A 25,463-nucleotide genomic window follows, 5' to 3' on the forward strand; every position below is an offset into this window, starting at 1 on the left:
ATTAGTGTTCCTAAAAATAGATATACCGGCCCCCAGACACATTTTTTTCTCTAAATGTGGCCCCCGAGTCAAAATAATTGCCCAGGCCTTCTTATAATGTCTAAGTAGTTAGTGTAGCAATGTAGTACTTCTTTGCGTTGTGTTTTCCCCCAAAAGATGACACCCAGTCTTTCTTCCGGCTCAAACATAGTTTATTCTGGTGAAAACAATCATAGTGAGTCTCCAATCAGCCTTCTCTATACATTTTAACCGTCACATGGAAGAGAGCAGACTGACTACACACATGGGCCTCAGCCTGGAAGTCTGCTGGGACATGTGACGTTCAGTGACCATAAAAAAATATAGGAAATCACAGTACTAAACTTAGAATGATAAAATTTGCAAAATAAAGAGTCACATTATATAATGTGTAAATGTAATAAATTAGATAAGATGACATTAAAATAAAATGACATTAAACCAAGAAGAGTAGTAAGACGGTAAGTGTCAGGTTTAAACACTGATGACATCTGTTAAACAAGACAAGAGGCAAAGAATCAAACAGAGACAGAATTCAATTTGGACTCAATATATTGAGGAGAGTCGCCGTCGACCTGAAAACTCTTACAGTGTCTTAGCACGCTCTGCCCAAAGATTGCACTCCTTCTTTATTTGACTTTCTCCCCCCCACCTGACCACAGCTGCTTCCAGAGGGAAGTGGGTCGTAAACAGCGTTGCCTTTAGTTACCGAACAGTTCAAAAGGAGAGGTCGTAAAATAGTTCAAAAAGAGTTCCATAAAATAGTTCAAAGAGGGTTCGTAAAATACTTCAAAAAGAGTTTGTCTGGAAATTGGGCAGATCCTGCTATCTGTCCGTTTTGAAGTCCCAGTGGAGTTTTACGAGCCTTCTTCTTGGTACGTTTCAAAGAAGGAACTCAATGCAATACAAAGTTTTTGTGATAAGTTAGAAACAATTATTCTAACAGTAAGCAATTGAGATCATAAATTACCTCTGTTACATTAGGATTCTGTTTTTTGTCTGTATTTAGCAGGAATGGTGTGCATACAATTATTTTTTTTTAACAAAATAAAGTGACTAGTGCACAATAACTAAACAAAAGCAAAAACTACTATTGACTCCCATTTAAATCATTTGGGTTTTGCACTCAAAGTCTTATCTTTATCCTGAGACTAAGTATCTGACTTTGTAAAAAACAAACAAACAAAAAAAAACAACCCCAAAATATTTTGTAAGAAGAAAAAAATATAACACTATAATCATTTTAGTATAATTCATATACTGATGCCACACTAGGTATCGATAGTATCGACATCAGGATCAATCACTTCAACGTTACATTGAAGTTTTAGCGGTTAGCTTCCTGTGTCGTCCTGCTCGGTGTGTGTATATTAGGGTTGCCTCGATACCTATATTTTGGTACCGGTACTGGTACCAAAATGTATTTTGATACTTTTCTAAATAAAGGGGACCACAAAAAATTGCATTATTGGCTTTATGCTAACAAAAAAATCTTAGAGTACATTAAACATATGTTTCTTATGACGGTATAGCTCGGTTGGTAGAGCGGCCGTGCCAGCAACTTGAGGGTTGCAGGTTCGATCCCCGCTTCCGCTATCCTAGTCACTGCCGTTGTGTCCTTGGGCAAGACACTTTACCCACCTGCTCCCAGTGCCACCCACACTGGTCTAAATGTAACTTAGATATTGGGTTTCACAATGTAAAGCGCTTTGAGTCACTTGAGAAAAAGCGCTATATAAATGTAATTCACTTCACTTCACACTTCACTTATTGCAATCGAAGAACAATTTTGTACTTAAATAAAATTGTGAACATGAGTTTATATAAGTGTGTATATATATATATATATATATATATATATATATATATATATATATATGTGTGTATATATATATATATATATATATATATATATATATATATATATATGTGTGTATATATGTAGGTACTTATATGTATGTACCCCGCCTACCGCCCGAATGCAGCTGAGATAGGCTCCAGCACACCCCGCAACCCCGAAAGGGACAATAGGTAGAAAATAAGAGGATGGTTCTGAATCTGAGTGTGAATGTTATCTGTCTATCTGTGTTGGCCCTGTGATGAGGTGGCGACTTGTCCAGGGTGTACCCCGCCTTCCGCCCAAATGCAGCTGAGATAGGCTCCAGCACCCCCCGTGACCCCGAAAGGGACAAGCGGTAGAAAATGGATGGATGGATACTTACTTACTTACTTACTTACTTACATACAAGTTGTATTTTAGTAGTAAGTAAACAAACAAAGGCTCATAATTTAGTCTGCTGACATATGCAGTAACATATTGTGCCATTTATCATTCTATTATTTTGTCAAAATTATAAAGAACAAGCTGTAAAAAAATATTATTAATCTACTTGTTCATTTACTGTTAATATCTGGTTATTTTCCATTTCAACATGTTCCTACTACACTTATGTTAAAATGTAATAATCACTTATTCTTCTGTTGTTTGATACTTCACATTAGTTTTGGGTGATACCACAAATTTAGGTATCGACCCGATACCAAGTAGTTACAGGATCATACATTGGTCATAATTTAAGTTCTCATGTGTCCAGGGCCGTATTTCCTGAGTTTATGAATATAACATGAATTTTTTTTTTCAAAAAAGATTTTATGAAGATAAAAAATATAGATGTAATTATAGTAGTATCGACTAGATACGCTCTTGTACTTGGTATCATTACAGTGGATGTTAGGTGTAGATCCACCAATGGCGTTTGTTTACATTTTGACGCCGGTGAGCTACGGTGTGTAGTGAAGCATGTTTAGCTATTCCTCGTCCTGCAGGGATGATACTTGTGAAAAAAATCACTTTATTTGTCGCCATGGAGGCGAGGATTAGTGATTTAGAAGTCGCTAAAACACTGCCTATTGCGGATGGACATAAGCTGCTAACTAGCTAGCCACGTTTTAAAGCGCTTCTTCCTGAGGACATTTCAGTGTAATAACTTCACTTTTATCTTTAGTTTTTGAGCGAAAATGCGTCCGTTCTCCCTTTTATGTCTACACACTGTGTCTGCTTATAAGTACTCGGTGATTATGCGCTGCCGAACATGCTCCTCTGCTCGTAAAACCAGCAATGTCACGACGTGACATCATGCCTGTAAAAAAAAAAGAATATGGCGAACCGGCACTTTATATATTATAGTATACTTTATATATTATAGTTTAGTATAGTATAGTATAGTACTATTTTTGATTCATTAGTACTCCTACAGAAACCATATTAAAACAAAAACAAAAATGTTTTCCTCATCTTTTTCCATTTTCATACATTTTTGAAAAATTGTGATCTGGTAATGCTTTTTGTTGTATTATATTAGTATTACTTATACATCATATAATATTTACATATACATATTATATTAACATATATGTCAATTTACCCCAAAAGGGACAAGCGGTAGAAAATAGATGGATGGATGTATATAAATTTGTTTTTGGAAACAATAGCATTAATTTGTTAATACTAGTACCGGTATACCGTACCATCCTAGTGTGTATCATGCTAAGCCCTTCCTTTTTTCCCTAGTCCTCCGGGGATAATGCTCCTTGGAAGAAACTTCATTTTCTACCACGATTGCTTTGCACTGTGGATAGACGACACGTTCGTTGTTGCTCGCTTTCAAATTCGAGCCGCTGTTGTGTCAAAACACGCACCTTTCTGGAATTCATACAACTCCTGCATGTGTGTAGCAAATAATATCCTGTAGAAATGGAACTGTGTGTACTTTTGAAGGAATCTTTGCATAAAATCAGTTAACAATGGCAAATATCGGTCCCCCGATCCGATCCGATCCCGTGATCCTGATCGGGACATCTCTTAAAAAAGATTTCATCCATCCATTTTCTACTGCTTGTCCCTTTTGGGGTCGCGGGGGGTGCTGGAGCCTATCTAAGCTGCATTCGGGCGGAAGGCGGGGTCATACATTGGTCATAATTTAAGTTCTCATGTGTCCAGGGCCGTATTTCCTGAGTTTATGAATATAATATGAATTTTTTTTTTCAAAAAAGTAAAAAAGATTTTATGACGGTAAAAAATATCAACGTAATCATAGTAGTATTGACTCAATCAATCAATCAATCAATGTTTATTTATATAGCCCTAAATCACAAGTGTCTCAAAGGGCTGCACAAGCCACAACGACATCCTCGGTACAAAGCCCACATAAGGGCAAGGAAAAACTCACCCCAGTGGGACGTCGATGTGAATGACTATGAGAAACCTTGGAGAGGACCGCATATGTGGGTACCCCCCCCCCCTCTCTAGGGGAGACCGAAAGCAATGGATGTCGAGTGGGTCTGACATATTATTGTGAGAGTCCAGTCCATAGTGGATCCAACATAATAGTAAGAGTCCAGTCCATAGTGGGGCCAGCAGGACACCATCCCGAGCGGAGACGGGTCAGCAGCGCAGAGATGTTCCCAGCCGATGCACAGGCGAGCGGTCCACCCCGGGTCCCGACTCTGGACAGCCAGCACTTCATCCATGGCCACCGGACCTGTGCCGCCGCCCCCCCCCCCCCCCCCGATCAACTGGTCTAACAGGGGGGCTATTTAAAGGCTAGAGTATACAAATGAGTTTTAAGATGGGACTTAAATGCTTCTACTGAGGTAGCATCTCTAATTGTTACCGGGAGGGCATTCCATAGTACTGGAGCCCGAATAGAAAACGCTCTATAGCCCGCAGACTTTTTTTGGGCTCTGGGAATCACTAATAAGCCGGAGTTCTTTGAACGCAGATTTCTTGCCGGGACATATGGTACAATGCAATCGACAAGATAGGACGGAGCTAGACCGTGTAGTATTTTATACGTAAGTAGTAAAACCTTAAAGTCACATCTTAAGTGCACAGGAAGCCAGTGCAGGTGAGCCAGTATATGTATATATATAGGTATATATGTATGTATATATACAGTATAGGCGTAATATGATCAAACTTTCTTGTTCTTGTCAAAAGTCTAGCAGCCGCATTTTGTACCAATTGTAGTCTTTTAATGCTAGACATAGGGAGACCCGAAAATAATACGTTACAGTAGTCGAGACGAGACGTAACGAACACATGAATAATGATCTCAGCGTCGCTAGTGGATAAAATAGAACGAATTTTAGCGATATTACGAAGATGAAAGAAGGCCGTTTTAGTAACACTCTTAATGTGTGATTCAAACGAGAGAGTTGGGTCGAAGATAATACCCAGATTCTTTACTGATTCGCCTTGTGTAATTGTTTGGTTGTCAAATGTTAAGGTGGTATTATTAAATAAATGTCGGTGTTTAGCAGGACCGATAATCAGCATTTCCGTTTTCTTGGCGTTGAGTTGCAAGAAGTTAGCGGACATCCATTGTTTAATTTCATTAAGACACGCCTCCAGCTGACTACAATCCGGCGTGTTGGTCAGCTTTAGGGGCATGTAGAGTTGGGTGTCATCAGCATAACAATGAAAGCTAACACCGTATTTGCGTATGATGTCGCCTAGCGGCAGCATGTAAATACTGAAGAGTGCAGGGCCAAGAACCGAACCCTGAGGAACTCCGCACGTTACCTTAACATAGTCCGAGGTCACATTATTATGGGAGACGCATTGCATCCTGTCAGTAAGATAAGAGTTAAACCACGACAAAGCTAAGTCTGACATACCAATACGTGTTTTGATACGCTCTAATAAAATATTATGATCGACGGTATCGAAAGCAGCGCTAAGATCAAGAAGCAGCAACATAGATGACGCATCAGAATCCATCGTTAGCAGTAGATCATTAGTCATTTTTGCTAGGGCTGTCTCCGTAGAGTGATTTGCCCTGAAACCGGATTGAAAAGGTTCACAGAGATTGTTAGACACTAAGTGTTCATTTAGCCGCTGTGCGACAATTTTTTCGAGGATTTTCGAAATAAAGGGAAGGTGGGACACCGGTCGGTAGTTTACCATGAGGTCAGGATCAAGGTTAGGTCTTTTGAGCAGAGGATGAATAACCGCTTTCTTGAATGCTAGGGGAACAGTGCCAGAGGAAAGTGATAAGTTTATAATATTTAGCACTGATGGACCTAATAATACAAAAAGCTCCTTGATAAGTTTCCCAGGAAGTGGGTCAAGTAAACATGTTGTTTGTTTTATCCCACTTACACGCCGTAATAGTTCCTCTAATGTTATTTCATCAAAAAGAGAGAGACTATTTTGTATTGCAGTATCCGTCGTAGATACAGTTGTATCTGTGTTAATAGAACCCAGTTGTAGTTGGGATGCGTTGTCTTAAATCTCCTTTCTAATGAGTTCAATTTTCTTATTAAAGAAATTCATAAAGTCATCTGCCGAGTGAGTGGAGCTATTGGGAGGAGTCCCTTGTTGGGTTAGCGATGCTACTGTACTAAACAAAAATTTAGGGTCGTTTTTGTTGAGGCGGATGAGATTTGAGTAATATTTAGCTTTAGCTAAGGTAAGCATGCGTTTATACAATATTAAACTATCACTCCATGCTTGATGGAAAACCTCAAGCTTGGTCGCGCGCCATTTGCGTTCCAACTTTCTACATGATAATTTATGAGCTCTGGTTTCTTCTGTAAACCATGGGGTGCGCCTTTTAGGGGCCCTTTTTTGTTTTAGCGGTGCTATACTATCAATGGTTTTGCGCATTTGCGACTCGATACACTCTTGTACTTGGTATACTTACAGTGGATGTCAGGTGTAGATCCACCAATAGATTCACACACAACACACTAGGGCCAATTTAGTGTTGCCAATCAACCTATCCCCAGGTGCATGTCTTTGGAGGTGGGAGGAAGCCGGGGTACCCAGAGGGAACCCACGCAGTCACGGGGAGAACATGCAAACTCCACACAGAAAGATCCCGAGCCCGGGATTGAACTCCGCACTACTCAGGACCTTTCGTATTGTGAGGCACATGCACTAACCATAATAATCCCATCGTTAAAAAAAATAACAATAAAAAAATCAGATTTTTTTTTTGTGTGTATTTTCTAAAATAGTTCTTGCAAGGACATAGTTTCATTTAATTTATTATCACTATTAAAAATCAGAACAATCTTAGCATTTTTTTTTTAAATTTGGTGTTTTTTAAAGAAATTGCTACAAAACCCAATTTTTTAAATTTAAATATTATTATAAATCATAATAATCCCAGCATTTTTGACATTTCCCCAATTTTTTTTTTTATTAAGTTCTTACAAGAACCGAATAAAAAAACAAAAACATATATACTATTCTTATAATTAGAGATAATGGCTTTTTTGCCGATACACGATATTCCGATATTGTCCAACTCTTAATTACCGATACCGATATCAACCGATACCGATATATACAGTCGTGGAATTAACACATAATTTTGTTGTGATGCCCCGCTGGATGCATTAAACAATGTAACAAGGTTTTCCAAAATAAATCAACTCAAGTTATGGAAAAAAATGCCAACATGGCACTGCCATATTTATTACTGAAGTCACAAAGTGCATTTCAGCACCTCCAAGTCCGAGTCCATGGTTCTCACCCGGAAAAGGGTGGAGTGCCATCTCCGGGTTGGGGAGGAGATCTTGCCCCAAGTGGAGGAGTTCAAGTACCTCGGAGTCTTGTTCACGAGTGAGGGAAGAGTGGATCGTGAGATCGACAGGCGGATCGGTGCGGCGTCTTCAGTAATGCGGACGCTGTATCTATCCGTTGTGGTGAAGAAGGAGCTGAGCCGGAAGGCAAAGCTCTCAATTTACCGGTCGATCTACGTTCCCATCCTCACCTATGGTCATGAGCTTTGGGTTATGACCGAAAGGACAAGATCACGGGTACAAGCGGCCGAAATGAGTTTCCTCCGCCGGGTGGCGGGGCTCTCCCTTAGAGATAGGGTGAGAAGCTCTGTCATCCGGGGGGAGCTCAAAGTAAAGCCGCTGCTCCTCCACATCGAGAGGAGCCAGATGAGGTGGTTCGGGCATCTGGTCAGGATGCCACCCGAACGCCTCCCTAGGGAGGTGTTTAGGGCACGTCCGACCGGTAGGAGGCCGCGGGGAAGACCCAGGACACGTTGGGAAGACTATGTCTCCCGGCTGGCCTGGGAACGCCTCGGGGTCCCACAGGAAGAGCTGGACGAAGTGGCTGGGGAGAGGGAAGTCTGGGCTTCCCTGCTTAGGCTGCTGCCCCCGCGACCCGACCTCGGATAAGCGGAAGAAGATGGATGGATGGATGGACAAAGTGCATTATTTTTTTTAATATGCCTCAAAACAGCAGCTTTGAACTCTCCCTGAAAGAGCATGAGGACGTTGAGGTGGGCGGGGTTGGGGAGGGGGCGCGGGGGGTTAGCAGGAGTGTATATTGTAGCGTCCCGGAGGAGTTAGTGCTGCAAGGGGTTCTGGGTATTTGTTCTGTTGTGTTTATGTTGTGTTACGGTGCGGATGTTCTCCCGAAATGTGTTTGTCATTCTTGTTTGGTGTGGGTTCACAGTGTGGCACATATTTGTAACAGTGTTAAAGTTGTTTATACGGCCACCCTCAGTGTGACCTGTATGGCTGTTGACCAAGTATGACGGGCATTCCCTTGTGTGAGTAAAAAGCCGTAGATATTATGTGACTGGGCGAGGTTTATTGGCACTCTGTACTTCTCCCTACGTCCGTGTACACAGCGGCGTTTTAAAAAGTCATACATTTTGCTTTTTGAAACCGATACCGATAATTTACGATATTACATTTTAAAGCATTTATCGGCCGATATTATTGGCAGTCCGATTTTATCGAACATCCCTACTTATAATCATAACAATCCCATTTCTTGAGTATATTTTCTAAAAGAGTTACTGCAAAAACGCGATTTTATTGTATTTACTATTATTATTATAAATCATTATAATCCCAGCATTTTAAATGTTTTTTATCATTTTCAGGAAAATCTAGGCATTAGTATTATTATAAATCATACTAATGTTAGCATTTTAAATATATTCCTGAACTTTGAAGAGTTGAAAAAAATGAATTTTAAAAATATTTCAATCAAGTCTAATTAACCATATATGGCAGTTCCCCTGTTTACGTTTTCCCTCTGTACATGGAACATGTTGCTAACACATGTTTCAATTATACGTCTCGATTCTTCCCAACCCGTCATCATGCATTCATCCGTTCATCCCATCTCACTCGCATGCGAGCCTCGCAGGTGACCTTCTGTTTGAAGCTTCTAAGCGCCGCCATCATAGGGAGCGCCACTCCAACATCAAGGTGGTGTGTTTAGCCAGATAAAAGCATGCAGGTTGGCGCGGTGGCTAATAGATTGAACAGGCAGATATTCACGGCCACAAGCGAAGCAGCTGAAAAGAAACACAAGAGAGATTAGTCAGCCTTCGCCATCTTTTTCCATCAAAGGCAAAAAAAAGTTGCGGCGCAACGCAGGTGACATTAAAACCTTGACTTAAAATGAAGTTGCAGACATTTATGAGTGGCTCATTGATACAGTAGGAATATTGTTCATGTTGTATAGGGCGGCATAGCTCGGTTGGTAGAGTGGCCGTGCCAGCAACTTGAGGGTTCCAGGTTCAATTCCCGCTTCCGCCATCCTAGTCACTGCCGTTGTGTCTTTGGGCAAGACCCTTCACCCACCTGCTCCCAGTGCCACCCACACTGGTTTAAATGTAACTTAGATATTGGGTTTCACTATGTAAAGCACTTTGAGTCACTAGAGAAAAGCGCTATATAAATATAATTCACTTAACTTCACTATAGGGCACACTTGGTACCTTAAAGGTGCCCTATCATGCAAAACCAACTTTTCTTACCTATTGGTACCTGCTGTTGTGTATTTGGGATCTGCAAATGTTTGAAAAATTTGAACTCAAACCGTTATATATATATATATATATATATATATATATATTTATAAAACAATCTTGCCTTTCTTCATACTTCCTCTAAACAAGCCATTTGAAATGTGTCTCGTCCTGTGACGTTTTCTGCCGAGTATCCATTTATGGTATGAATTTACCCAAAGTGCTTTGCGCGAGTCCGTCATTGTACATGTGCATGCATCCTCCGCTAGTAGTGTATAGTTCTCACTAGGGTTGTATGGTACTAATAAAGTACCGTGGTACTATAATGAATTAAAAACGATACCATACTGCCTTTGAAAAAACGGTTCCACTATTCTGTTAGTACTGCAGTACTTACAGAATAGTGCTGCTAGGATCCTGATGAGAGTGTGGAAATACGACCACATTACACTAGTTCTCAAATCCCTTCATTGGCTTCCTGTTCCACTCAGGATGGAATACAAAGTCTCCCGACTAACCCACCAGTGCCTCCATGGAAATGCCCCCCTCTACCTCAAAGAACTCACCCCCAAATCCTCCACACGACACCTCCGCTCCGGACAGACCAACCCCCTCCAACAATGGGAGACCGGGCTTTCTGCTCCGCCGCTCCCAGTCTGTGGAACGCTCTCCCTGACCACCTGAGCGCACCACAGACTGTGGATGCTTTTAAAAAAGGCTTAAAACCCCTTCTTTTTAAAAAAGCTTTTTTTTTTTTTAGATATATGCATGCTAGTTCTAGTTTTTATTTTTATTTATTTGTATTATTATTTATTATTTATTATTATTTATTATTATTATCGATGGTATAGCTCGGGGGTCAGCAACCCGTGGCTCTTTAGTGCCACCCTAGTGGCTCCCTGGAGCATTTTTAAAAAAGGATTGAAAATGGAAAAAGATGGGGAGAAAAAAATAATTGTATTGTTTTAGTATGGTTTTTGTTTGAGGACAAACATGACACAAACCTTCCCAATTGTTAGAAAGTCCACTTTTTAATATGTTTGTGTGTATGCTTCACTGATGAGAGTATTTGGTGAACATCATTTTGTCCTACTAACTTCGACGGTTCTTGAGTCCACCATAGTGTGGACTGTGATGCAACAGTTTGTTTACTTGTAAAATCTTCCACTCCTTCTTTGCCTCATTTTGTGCACCAAACATTTTATGCTGTGCGTGGATGCACAGTGGTGCGCTTTGTTGATGTTATTGACTTGTTGGAGTGCTAGTCAGGCATATTCGGTCAGAGCTAATCAATGCTAACATGCTATTTAGGCTAGTTGTATGTACATATTACATCATTATGCCTCATTTGTAGGTATATTTGAGCTCATTTAATATCCTTTACTCTTATCCTCTTTGTATATAATTTAGTTTTGCATGTTTCATGACACATTATCTGGCTGCATTAACAATGGATAGTTGTTTGTCTGCCATGTTGTTCCAGACCACAGCAAACATTACCTAGCTTGCCAAAGATTGTCATAAATCTATTAAAAGAAGACAGTTCCTTTTAACTTGGACACACACATCTATACATTTGGCCATTAAAAGCCAGTAATTTCCAGGAGTTATCTCACCTTCTGAGTAGCCTCTGATTTACTAATGGTTTCTAATGTTGTAAAAATGTGTAGAATAAATGTTACATTTCAACATTTATGTCAACGAAGATTGGCTTCAAATTGGGACACTTAGTCATTTTGATAGTAGGCTATTATAGCTAGACACTTATGTCATGTGTTGCCTTCATTATAACACTTATATAAGGCTTTTAATTTTTTGCGGCTCCAGACAGATTAGTTTTTTGTATTTTTGGGTTGCCGACCCCCGGTATAGCTTGTCAGTCACTCCATTGCATCTCTCTTGTGTGATGGGCCCGTTAAACCAGTCAATGTACTTCCATTTAAGCATCTCTAAAGTTCCTAAAGTGCACGCTCACATTGGCAGTCTGACACACAGCTGACGACCAGCTAATTAACAGCCCTCTCACCAAAGACACCATCTTCGTGGCAAACATGGCACATCTCCCCACAGGAGCAATAAGGTCACCAGCTGCTGAATCCGCGTTTGTGTGTTTGTGTGTGTGTGCCAGTCTGGCCTAGTTCTGTCAGTCTGCTCTGGACTTATTCGTCTCCTTGCTCCAATAACTGATAAATGTTCGTAAGGCCTTGCACATGCGGCAGATACTAAGATGTCGCAAAGTGATAAGGTAATGAAACGGGATGTGGGAGAGATGGGGATGGTAGAGATATAGAAGAAAATGAGGCAAAAGGGAGTGTGTGGGTTTTTTTTGGGGTCCGTCAGTGTAGCAGTGCTGCTGCTGCTGCTGCTGCAGTAATAAAGATGGATCAGCTTGTCGGCCCCAGCCTTGATTGTGCGGCTGCTGCTGCTTGTGGTGTGAGTGCACGTGCAAAAGGGGGCAGTAGGGCAGGGAATAGCAGAGGAACTTCCAACACAGTAATATTGTCTTATTTTCATACCAGCCATATCCCCATGAAGCCATGAATAGTTGTAGAAAACCACCTACGATATACAGTCATGGTCAAAAGTTTACACACACTTGTGAAGGACATAATGTCATTTCTACAACTCTTATTTTTTTGTGATAGAGTGATTGGAGCACATACTTGTTGGTCACAAAAAAACATTCATGAAGTTTGGTTCTTTTATTAATTCATTATGGGTCTACTGAAAATGTGATCAAATCTGCTAGGTCAAAAGTATACATACAGCAATGTTAATATTTGCTTACATGTCCCTTGGTAAGTTTCACTGCAATAAGGCACTTTTGGTAGCCATCCACAAGCTTCTGGCAAGCTCAAATTTTGTTTCATCTGAATTCACATGGACAAAGATAAGACCTTCTGGAGGAAAATGCTGTAGTCAGATGAAACAACAATTGAGCTGTTTGGCCACAATACCCAGCAATATGTTTGGAGGAGAAAACGTGAGGCCGTTAATCCCATGAACACCAAACCTACCGTCAAGAATGGTGGTGGTAGTATTATGCTCTGGGCCTGTTTTGCTGCCAATGGAACTGGTGCTTTACAGAGAGTAAATTGGGACAATGACAAAGGAGGATTACCTCCAAATTCTTCAGGACAACCTAAAATCATCAATCCGGAGGTTGGGTCTTGGGCGCAGTTAGGTGTTCCAACAGGACAATGACCCAAAACACACGTCAAAAGTGATAAAGGAATGGCTAAATCAGGCTAGAATTAAGGTTTTAGAATGGCATTCCCAAAGTCCTGACTTAAACGTGTGGACAATGCTGAAGAAACAAGTCAATGTCAGAAAACCAACACATTTAGCTGAACCGCACCAAATTTTTTTCAAGAGGAGTGGTCAAAATTTCAACCAGAAGCTTGTGGATGGCTACCAAAAGCGCCTTATTGCAGTGAAACTTGCCAAGGGACATGTAACCAAATATTAACATTGCTGTATGTATACTTTTGACTCAGCAGATTTGGTCACATTTTCAGTAGACCCATATTAAATTCATAAAAGAATCAAACTTCATGAATGTTTTTTGTGACCAACAAGTATGTGCTCCAATCACTCTATCACAAAAAAACAAGAGTTGCAGAAATTATTGGAAACTCAAGACAGCCATGACATTATACGGCGTAGTGGGTATAGCAGCCGTGCCAGAAACCTGAGGGTTGCAGGTTCGCTCCCCGCCTCTTGACATCCAAATCGCTGTTGTTGTGTCCTTGGGCAGGACACTTCACCCTTGCCCTCGGTGCCGCTCACACTGGTGAATGAATGATGAATGAATGATAGGTGCTGGTCGAAGGGGCCGTAGGCGCAAACTAGCAGCCTCGCTTCCGTCAGTCTACCCCAGGGCAGCTGTGGCTACAAATGTAGCTTACCACCACCAGGTGTGAATGAATTATGGGTTATCACTTCTCTGTGAGCGCTTTGAGTATCTAATAATAGAAAAGCACGATATAAAATCTAATCCATTATTATTATTATTATTATTATTATTATTATTATTACAAGAAGATAGAGAAAAAGAAGCTTATCAACTACGGAGTCGGCACGGACTACAAAGGCAGAGGCACGCAATTTTTCAGGACGTCTACAAATACAAATACAGATCAGCAGGTACCAGAAGTTAAGAAAAGTTGCTTTTGCATAATATTGCGAAACAAAACGCCAGATAATGTTTTACCTCATACACACACCATAATAATACTCGTATGTTTAATGCGCCGACAATCCTTCAAGCTTCAGCTTCATAGCTTACCAAAGTCGTACTAAAACATGTTGAGCGCCGTGTGTAATGTTCTATATTTTCAATGAAACATTTAAAATGTTGGCGTTGTTTACATGAGACATATCGCCATCATAGTGCACCCTACGCGTATCTCTTATGTTTGACTGCCATCTACTGATCACACTTATCATTACACCATGTACCAAATAAAATAGCTTCGAGGTGGGTAAGCTCAACCAATTTACGCACCGGGTTATAAGGCGTACTGTCGAATTTTGACACAAAAAAAAGGATTTTAAGTACGCCTTATAGTCCGTAAAATATGGTGATATAGTAAAATTAAATATCAAAGTTTTTGCTGTACAGATATTTACTTATATCATTTGTATGGTCATTTAGAATTTGAAAAATTTGGTCTATACAGAATTTGACTTTAAAAATAGAGTTGTTGTTTTTTTGTTTTTTTTATCACATTTTATTTGGATGTATTTTTATTGTACAAAGGTTCACATATTATTACACTTCCCAAATCAGAGTGTACAATTGTGATTCATGCATAAATTTAACTCGGTAAACCTGCCTCTGCTCTAAAAAAGTAAATTATTTTACTTTATATTAGTTGAATTTAGTTGTAGTCTACAAAAGTTCACTTAGTATTACACCTGTATGATGAATTAGGGTCTAAAAATTGTGATTCATGCATAGTTTTTTTCTCGTATAACCTGCCTCTGATCTCAAAAAGTAAATAATTTTACTTTATGTTAGTTGTACTATACAACAGTTCACTTAGTGTTATTGCACCTGTATGATGAATTAGAGTCTAAAAATTGTGATTCATGCATAGTTTTTCTTATAAAACCTCCCTCTACACTCAAACAGTTTAGGATTTGACTTTATTTTATTTGTATTTAGTTAGTATTTTAAAACGGGTCACTTATTATTACACTTGTATCACTAATCAGAGTGCCAAATTGCAATCATGCAATAATTTAACTCGGAAAACATGTCTCGGCACTTGGTAAGTATTTTTACTTTGTTTTAGTTGGATTTAGTTTTATCATACAGTTTAGTTTTATCATACAAATAAAAGGTTTGTTTATTACTGCACTTATCACAAATCTCAGTGTGGAAAATGTTATGTTATATTATGTACTCAACAAGTAAATTGTTTTACTTTGTTTTAGTTGGATTTAATTTTATCATACACATTGTTATTACACTTGTAGGACGAACCAGTGTGTAAAAAATTTAAAAAACAATTAAACTCTGAAAACCTGCCTCTGCCCTCAACATGTAAGTCGTTTTGCTTTATTTTAGTTGGTTTTACTTTAATATACAGATGTTATACTAATTTTACACTTGTGTGACAGTCACAAATGCTACCTAAAACATTGTGTGTAAAATTGACTGTATTTGTTTATATTAAGTGCATACACTTAATAAAGCTTTTATGATGGGGACTGTTTGACTCTGGATTATATTCCATTTATTTAGCAACTTTAAATTAAAAGGAAGTCGATTAGCATCCCTTTTTGTGATTATTTTGAGGTAAACTGCGTTTGAAATTCTCACCGATTGTTCATTTCTACAGTATATAATGTATGTTCATCATTTTAGTCCTTTTCTTCTTTTAAAGGTTTCCTTAACAATTTTTCCGCCAGTACTTCTTTTAAGAAAGCTGCAAAGTTTGTCTAGAGATCGTTCACCCGTAGAAACGACTTCTGACAGCAAGCAGTAAACAATGTAACCTTCTGCTGCATGCTTTGAATGGGAAAAAGTAGCACCATCTGGTGGACAAAAATGAACATTTGAAATTGAAAGCCAGTGACCCAAATGGAAATTGTGACTTAAAAATTGCATTCATATGTGTTATATATGTGGGATTAAAAATTGTATTTTCAAAGGCAGTGGTGTGCCGTCAGGGCCCTAACATAACCAGAAATCATGATCATGATTACAGACAAAAGTATTTTTTAATTTACTTTCCCTAAATATCTACAATTATTATTGTTCTTTTTAGGTTATAGAGGTTTTATCCAATCAGAATTCAGCTCGCTTATGTTGCCATGCCGTACGAAATCTGCCCGGGGCCTTCAGAATCAACAATGCGCGCGTCTGTGCACTGTAAGTGAATGGGGACATACAGTTGATAGACAGTTGCGATAGCCAATCAGATCACGAGTTGTTGTCAGTAAGGCCTTCTAGCTGGCCTAAGGTTGAACGTGACATTTACTGTGATTGGATACTCACTGGGACCGTTAGCGGATGTATTTAAGGAAAACATATAGTTGATAGACAGTTCCGATAACCAATCAGATTACACGTTTTTGACAGTAGCCTATCTACGTAGCTTGATGTTAACGAGACTGTAATCAGATACTCACTTGTCATTCCAAAGTGAGTCTCCATTCACAAGTTGCAATTCAGCACGTTGATTAGGTGGCAGATATATATTGTGATGTTATGAGCTAGGCAACATAAGAACTTCATTACCCAGCATGCCACAGTAGTGAAGAGCATGCACAGTAGCCCCGTTTAGGTTGTTGAATGGATGTTATTGATGAGCACGCTGTGGAGTAAACTTTAAGAACTCAGCCAACACGCCTCGTCTGCATCTTTTGTGATTAGACAAGACAACACATATATTTGCAAGGCCATTTTAAAGAAGGATATTAAAAGAGAAACTACAAGCTAGCTCAGCTGTTCCGGCGATGAAATGGGGAATTGCCCGCCACTTCCACTCGAATCAACCGACTACGAGCGGTATTACTGGCTTACATGGCGTCTAATGGGTGCTACAAATTGTGAGTTCAAATATTTTATGTCTTTATTTTTTCACATTTAATGTTTTTTGCAATTTTAATTTTGACAGTTTCACATAAGATATGTTTTAATTGCTGATGAGGGTTTATTGATTTTTAAATGCGCCAGAAAATAACCTGTTTTGTACACTGTTGATGTGTTTTAATGCTCAGTAGTGCGTACATGTGTTCCTGTATAATATTTCTCCAGCAATGGTCATGTGGTGACATAAATGATGGTAGTTTGAGAGGTAATCATTGAAGTCGGACATCACTGAAGGCCTAGGTGGGAAACACACGGCCCACCACTGTTCAAAGGTTTTTGATGTGTTATTTTCTGTCGTTTTGGAACAAATGCATCGGTTTTAGGCTAACTCAAGGGATAGAGATGAGATGAGAGATTCAAATGAAAATTTGTCTGAAAACTAAACGTGCCTGGGAATCCTTGGGGGTGATTACTCACGTTATTGGTGTGAAAGTGGAGACACCTGAGCCCTGTTTTTCCACTCTGTAGAACTATAGCCTTGAAGTCACACACACACACACACACACACACACACACACACACACACACACACACACACACACACACACACACACACACACACACACACACATTATTGTATTTGTTACCTTCTTGAGACCTCCGAAAAATGCCTACCTCTTTAGGACCACCCTTTCTAGATATATAAAGATTTGTATTTACAACATTAATAATATATACATACTATGCAAATATAAAAAAGGTAAGCTTTTAGTCTTTTATTTTATTTTAATTTTTTTGTTTGTAATTGGTTTTTAATCTTCATTATTTACTTCAAGGTATGTCTCTATATAAAAAAAAAATTTCATTTTAATGAATTTTTGCTAGAGAGGGCGCATTTCAATTTCTTACACACACTTGTTATTTCATATGTTGACCAGAGGGGGAGCACTTCAAATTTTTACACACACTTGTTATTTCATTTTGAAAAATCCCTCCTTTTTGGGACCACCCTAATGTCGATAGATTTCACCACCAGGGGTGCAGATGAGATCTCTATTTTTTGTAATGTTCTTAAGGCCGATGACAAACGAGTCACTGACCACAGATGGCCCCTGTGTCGCACTTTGGGCAACCAAGCTGGAGAAACTAACTGTTAATGGCCACCATAGTCCTAGTAATGGAGTGTATTTGTTCATCCTATGGTCACATATGTGACGCGAATTGTATAACGTCAGCACCGGAAGTCGTAAAATCAGCTGTTCACCTGGTGGGGTTTTCCAGGGATGAATAGGGAAGTCCTTCTTTAGCTGCAGTCTTGTTTTATCATATATTGCTGCCTTTGCACCTGTCAATGTTTACTTTTGTATGCACATTAAATCAACAAAAAATCCTGACTTTGGAGCAATGTTCACAGACTCTAGTATTTGGCTTTCTATGAGATGCAATGGTTTTCCGTATTGGGACCATGATTTTGGTCTTAACTTGTTCACCGGTCCTCATATGGAAGGTACCTTTCCTTGTTGATGTCTCAAGAGGGGTAGAAATACACACACACACACACACACACACACACACACACACACACACACACACACACACACACACACACACAAGCTTGTTGTGAAATGAGTTGGAATTTCACAAGAAAAAAATCACAATTTCACAAGAAAAACTTTGAATTTTGGCAGTCTTATAATAAAAGTCGTAATTTTACTCCACGTGAGTCAACATTTCACAAGAAAAACTGATCATTTATGCAATATTATGATAAAAGTTGGAATTTAAGTTGGCAACCTTCGCAATTTTACAAGAAAAGCTTAACATTTTTGCAATTTTATGAAAAGAGTCGTAATTTTACTCGACAAAAGTCACAATTTTATAACAAAACTTTAACATTTTGGCAATATACTAATCATCGGAATTTTTACTTGGCAAAATTGTGACAAAAGTCATGTTACTCAAAAGATTTCACTATTTTACAAGAACAACAAACAAATTAGCAATATTGTGATAAAAGTCAGAATTTTAATACGACAAATGTTACCATTTTCCATGAAAAAGTAATAATTTTACATAAAAAAGTAGTAATTTTACGAGAAAATATTGCAATATTACAGAAACTGAAAGAATATGAGAAATTGTTCCCAATATTATAAGAAAAAAGTGGACACCGTCTTACTTTGTTTTGTATATTGCTGCCTTTGCACCTGTCAATATTTCCTTTTGTATGCACATTAAATCAACAAAAAAAATCCTGACTTTGGAGCAATGTTCACGGACTCTAGTATTTGGCTCTCTATTAGATGCAATCTTCACCGGTCCTCATATGGAAGGTACTTTTCCTTGTTGATGTCTCAAGAAGGGTAGAAATACAAGAACACACTCACACACACACACGCACACACACACACACACACTTACACATTAAGAAAGACTAACCTCCATGATAAATTGCTGAGAATGCATCAGGTTTCACGTGTTCCTCTTCCATCGCATGCATTCGAGAAAAGCCAGCACGAGACAGTAGAGCTACTTCTCTTTATTTCATCATTAAAAATATGGGCTTTTCTGCATACGTTCCCACATCACAGTAATACATCATCTTCAAGTCAATAATACATTCATCGTTAGGAGGAAACAGTTAATTATGCAAGCCTGTAATCACTAAAAACACAGAAAATGTGAGTAGAAAATCACAATCAGAAAGTTGGACATTCACAAATAGTTTTTTTTTTTTTACAATACTGTGCTGGATGTCATATCTGTCATACACTCATTTAATATAAATACATTTTTGATTTGAAACATTCCAATGGCACTGGCTATTATTAAAGCTTTCTGTCTAACATGACAGAGCAGAAAGAGACAGCAGAAAAAAACTAATTTCCCCTCTGATTGATAGATGAAGAAAATATACAGTAGCACATTACACCCTTATTATGGTGAATATTTGCTGCTCCTGGATGAGACTGACCCATTTACTCATCCTGTTTTGTTTTTTGTTTCCCAGCATCCTTTCTTCCCTGGGGGGCTGAGGGAGGACCCTCACACAAATGCCACATTACCATGGCCCAAACCGCAGAAATGACTGCACGTGTTCTTACAAATGTCATCATAGCCACATTGATCCAGCGCCAGTGAGGACATTTTAATTTTTTTCCTTATGTGATCTTAATTTTTAATGATCGCGTCAAATCATTAGGGAACATCGACCAAAGCGCACCTCGCGTCGCTCCCAAGCGCTAAATGAAATGCAACGACCTGCTGCTTTGCTGTGACTTTGATGGACTGGAGGTCGAGGTGCTCGCTGAACGATGACTGCCTATTGATTTTTTTAGGTCTTTCGTCTCTATCGAATAACCTTCAACAGCCACTAGCCTCAACACAGCCTTCCTAATATGGGCTCTGGGGATAATCACTCACTGCATGTTCACCAGAGAATTTCTTTTGAATGGTTGGTGTGATGCGTAGGAACACTAATGCTTGCTTCCTTTGCGAGAAAGACGAGGCTTAAATTATGAGCGGAATCGACAATGCCTGTGTTTTACTCAGGAACACAGATGCTCGCTTTCTGCGCAGAAACGACGAAGCTTGGGTTTTACTCAGGAACAAAGATGATCGCTTTCTGCGCGGAAACGACACTCCCTGTGTTCTGTGCAGGAAACACAGATGCTCGCTTTCTGTGCGAAAATGACGATGCTTGTTATTTTACACAGCAACAAAGATGCTCGCTTTCTGTGCGAAAATGACAATGCTTGTGTTTTACACAGCAACAAAGATGTTCGCTTTCTGCGCGGAAACGACAATCCTTATGTTCATTGCAGGAACACAAATCCTCACTTTTTTATGTGTTTTACTCAGGAACACAGATGCTCGCTTTCTGTGCGAAAATGACTATGCTTGTGTTTTACACAGCCACAAAGATGCTCGGTTTCTGCGCGGAAACGACAAAGCTTGTGTTCTCCGTAGGATTTGCAGGAATGTTCATCGCAGGAAAACAAATCCTCACTATTTTCACAGAAATGACCATGCCTGCGTTTTACTCAGGAACACAGATGCTCGCTTTCTGTGCGAAAATGACAATGCTTGTGTTTTACGCAGCAACAAAGATGCCCGGTTTCTGCGCGGAAACGACAAAGCTTGTGTTCTCCGTAGGAACGGTGATGTTCGCTTTCTGCGCGGAAACGACAATCCTTGTGTTCATTGCAGGAACACAAATCCTCACTTTTCTTCTGTGTTTTACCCAGGAACACAGATGCTCGCTTTCTGTGCGAAAATGACAATGCTTGTGTTTTATGCAGCAACAAAGATGCTCGCTTTCTGCGCGGAAACGACAATCGTTGTGTTCATTGCAGGAACACAAATCCTCACTTTTTTCGCGGAAACGACCATGTCTGTGTTTTACTCAGGAAAACAGATGATCGCTTTCTGCGCGGAAACGACACTCCCTGTGTTTTGTGCAGGAAGCACAGATGCCCGCTTTCTGCTCAGAAATGACGATGCTTGTGTTTTACACAGGAACAGTGATGTTCGCTTTCTGCGTAGAAACGACAATCTCAATCTCTCAAATGCTCACATTCTGAGGGGAAACGACAAAGCCTGTGTTCTGCCCAGAAATAGTGAAGTTCGCTTTCCGCGTGAAAACGACAATGCTTGTGTTTTACACAGCATCAAAGATGCTCTGTTTCTGCGAGGAAACGACAATCTTTGGGTTCTGTGCAGGAACATAATTGCTCACTTTCTAAGCGGAAACGACAAAGCCTTTGTTTTGCCCAGAAATAGTGAAGTTTGCTTTCCACGTGAAAACTACAATGCTTGTGTTCTACACAGGAACAAACATGCTCGCTTTCTGTGCGGAAATGAAAAATCTGCCCAGGAACAGTGATTGTTGCTTTCTGTGCGGAAATGACAATGCTTGTGTTTTACATAGGAACAAAAACACTCGCTTTCTGTGCGGAAACGACCCTCCCTGTGCAGGAAACACAGATGCTCGCTTTCTGTTCAGAAATTACGATGCTTGTGTTTTACAGACGAACAAAGATGCTCGGTGATGTTCGCTTTCTGTGCAGAAACGACAGTCTTTTTGTTCTGTGCAGGAACACAAATGCTCACTTTCTAAACGGAAACGACAAAGCCTGTGTTCTGCCCAGAAATCGTGAAGTTCGCTTTCCGCGTGAAAACGACAATGCCTGTGTTTTACACAGAAACAAAGATGCTCGGTTTCTGCGCGGAAACGACACTCCCTGTGTTCTGTGCAGGAAACATAGATGCTCGCTTTCTGTGCAAAAATGACATTGCTTGTGTTTTACGCAGGTACAAAGGTGCTCGGTTTCTGCGAGGAAACGACAATCTTTGGGTTCTGTGCAGGAACACGAATGAATGTTCACTTTCTCTCGGAAACGACAATCTTTGGGTTCTGTGCAGAAACATAAATGCTCGCTTTCTGTGCGGAAACAAAAAAACTGCCCAGAAACGATGATTGTTGCTTTCTGTGGGGAAAAAAACGGAACGTTATGAGCAGACATTGTCGCAGGAACAGTGATGGTGTGCTCTGCGTGGAAATTTGGATGCTTGAGTTTTGCGCAGGAATGGTTGTGATCCTGTTATGCGCCGTGACAGAGAAGCTTGTGTCATACGTGGGGATGGATATTGTTTTCCGGGGCCCATTTGTTTGTCCGTAGCTTGAATTTTGTTGGTTTTGTTGTCAAAATAGAATCGAACAAAAAACGACAGTAAAAATGCAAGAAAAAAATCATAAAGATGTAATGTAATGACAAAAAGCTGAAATCGTATAACTATATGTGCTGACATAAAGTTTAGTCTTCAAATATATATAATGTCTGTTTTTGGCCCATTTTTTTATTTTATTTTATTTTTTACAAAATAAAATATATCGAAATGGCGCCCACAAGCTTTGAGTTTTCAATATGGCACTTGGTGTGGTGGAAAAAGTTGCTTAAACGGCGCATTAACTGGTATTTAAAAAACGGAAAACACTTATTTTTTGTAAAACAAAAAAAATGCCTTTTTATTTCTATGGAATTTTGTGACATTGAACTGAATAGTAATTGAGATACTTAAATTATATAAATTAAAAGATAAAGAAATACATTCAAAAATATGAAATACAAACTATTGCAGCAATACAGAACATTGAGAAGGTGCAAAAAACAACTTGTAATGTTGATACTCATAATTAGGGGTGTTCATGAATGCAACCTGTATATGTATGTGTCAATGAGGAAGTGCTGTTATAGTTTCGATAGCCTAGCGCTGCGCCGTTGGCGTGTTAAGGTCGGGCATCAGACTCTGTGTGCTTCTGTCAAGACACCACATTACTTACATAACAATACTTGCATAATTTAACCCAAAACAATTGTTGCAGGTTGCTGAGTCTGCATTTGTTTAGCACCAAAATGAGATACTTCTTTTTTTGGTCTGGTTACTACCGTTTATGTTGGCACCCATGCCATTATGGAACCGGGTTCCGGTGCCCAGTTCTGTGCAGGAACAGTGATGGTGGGGATATCGACAGGAATTGTGTGCAGGAATAATGTTTCCTCTATATGTGCAGGACAGTGATGGTCATATTTTGTGCAGTAACAGGGGTGTTCCTAATATGGGCAGGGATGCTGATGTTAATGGAACAGCCACACTTGTGTTTTGCATTGGAACACCAACATGTCAGTTCTGTGCAGGAACAGCAATGTTTGTGTTATGGGAAGGAGCAATAATACACTGTATTATGGATGGGAATTCTGATGTGTGTATCATGCACAGGAACAGTAATCATCGAGGTCTGTGCAAAGAATGGTGATATTTTGTTCAAGTGTGCAGAGACAATGATACTAAAGAGCTGCACAAGAAAGACAAGACTTTTGTTGTGGGCAAAAACAATAACTTTTGTTTTGAAGGCAGTCATTTTCTGTTCACACATGACAATGATGCTCAAGTGATGCGCAGGAACAGGAACAATTCACGCCTGCACATGTTCAACGCGAGAACCCTTAGGGGACAAAGTCTCACTTTTTTGTCCTTTCAGTTAGTTCTTGCTGTATTTTGGCCATCATTTTTGCTACGTTATTCCATTGTACAAGATTTTTCATAAGAGGATTTTTTAATGTTGAATTTTAAAGTTAAAACATTATTTCACAGCTCAGGTGTTTCGACAACATCCCAAAGCCAAACAGGACAAATAAGTCATTCATTTTATAATACGTTTTTCAATCTTTAATTTTTTCTTAATCAAGTTCAGCCTTAAACCAAAATACCAAATATATATTTGATAACGGTAAAATAAAAACATAAAAATGTTGATATTATTGTGTAGGATATTTTGAGCAAATTAAATTAATAAATAAATCTTTTAAAGCCCTTTAAAAAATGTGTTTGGCCCCAGAGGGTTTAAAACCAGGGGTCCCCAAACTTTTTGACTCGGGGGCCGCATTGGGTTAAAAGAATTTTGCCGGGGACTGTGCTGTATATGTATGTATGTGTATGTATATGTATTATATATATATACATACACATACACATGTGTATACATATACACATACATATATATGTATGTGTATGTATATGTATATATATATATATGTATGTGTATATATTTATATGTATGTGTATATATATATATGTGTATGTGTATATATATGTGTATGTATGTATATATATTGTATGTATGTATGTGTGTATATATATGTATGTATATATATATATATATGTATGTATATATATGTGTATGTATATATATGTATGTGTAAATATATGTGTATGTATGTATATATATGTATGTGTATATATATGTACTGTATATGTATATATGTATGTGTATACAGTATATATGTATATATGTGTATATATGTATGTATGTGTGTATATATATATGTATATATGTGTATATATACACATATATATTTGTATGTATATATACATATATATATTTGTATGTATGTATATATATGTATGTATGTGTGTGTATAAATGTATTGATATATATACATGTGTATATATGTATGTGTATATATATGTATGTATGTGTATATATGTATGTTTGTGGATATATATGTATGTATATATACATGTATTTGTATGTTTATATACACATATATTTGTATGTATATATACACATATATATTTGTATGTATATATGTGTGTGTATATGTATATACATATATACACATATATATATATATGTTACATACATATACATATATAAACATATACATATGTATATGTGTGTGTGTGTGTGTGTATATGTATATACAGTATATATATGTATATATATATTTATTATATACATATATATGGATATATGTGTGTGTATATATACTGTATGTATATATATATGTGTGTGTGTGTATATACACAGACATATGTATGTGTATATATGTATATATATGTATGTATTTGTATATATACACATGTGTATGTGTGTATATATATATGTATGTGTGTGTATGTATATATATACATATAAACACGTGTATATATGTGTACATGTGTATATATGTATATGTATGTAAGTGTATATATGTATGTGTGTGTATATATGTATGATATATACATATATTTGTATGTATATACATATATATTTGTATATATAC

At 38.5% G+C, this 25,463-nt stretch overlaps 1 long non-coding RNA gene across 1 annotated transcript in view; it reads left to right on the forward strand.

The window, feature by feature from the left end:
- The window catches only part of LOC133615550 (uncharacterized), a 49,455-nt gene extending 26,836 nt beyond the window's left edge, over positions 1-22,619 (forward strand). The window contains exon 3 of the long non-coding RNA XR_012051081.1: positions 19,868-22,619. This is a non-coding gene — a long non-coding RNA (uncharacterized lncRNA). The remainder of the gene's footprint in view (positions 1-19,867) is intronic.
- Positions 22,620-25,463: the final 2,844 nt, after the last annotated feature.

Source organism: Nerophis lumbriciformis, linkage group LG22 (assembly GCF_033978685.3).
Source record: "Nerophis lumbriciformis linkage group LG22, RoL_Nlum_v2.1, whole genome shotgun sequence".
Classification (NCBI taxonomy): Eukaryota; Metazoa; Chordata; class Actinopteri; order Syngnathiformes; family Syngnathidae; genus Nerophis; species Nerophis lumbriciformis.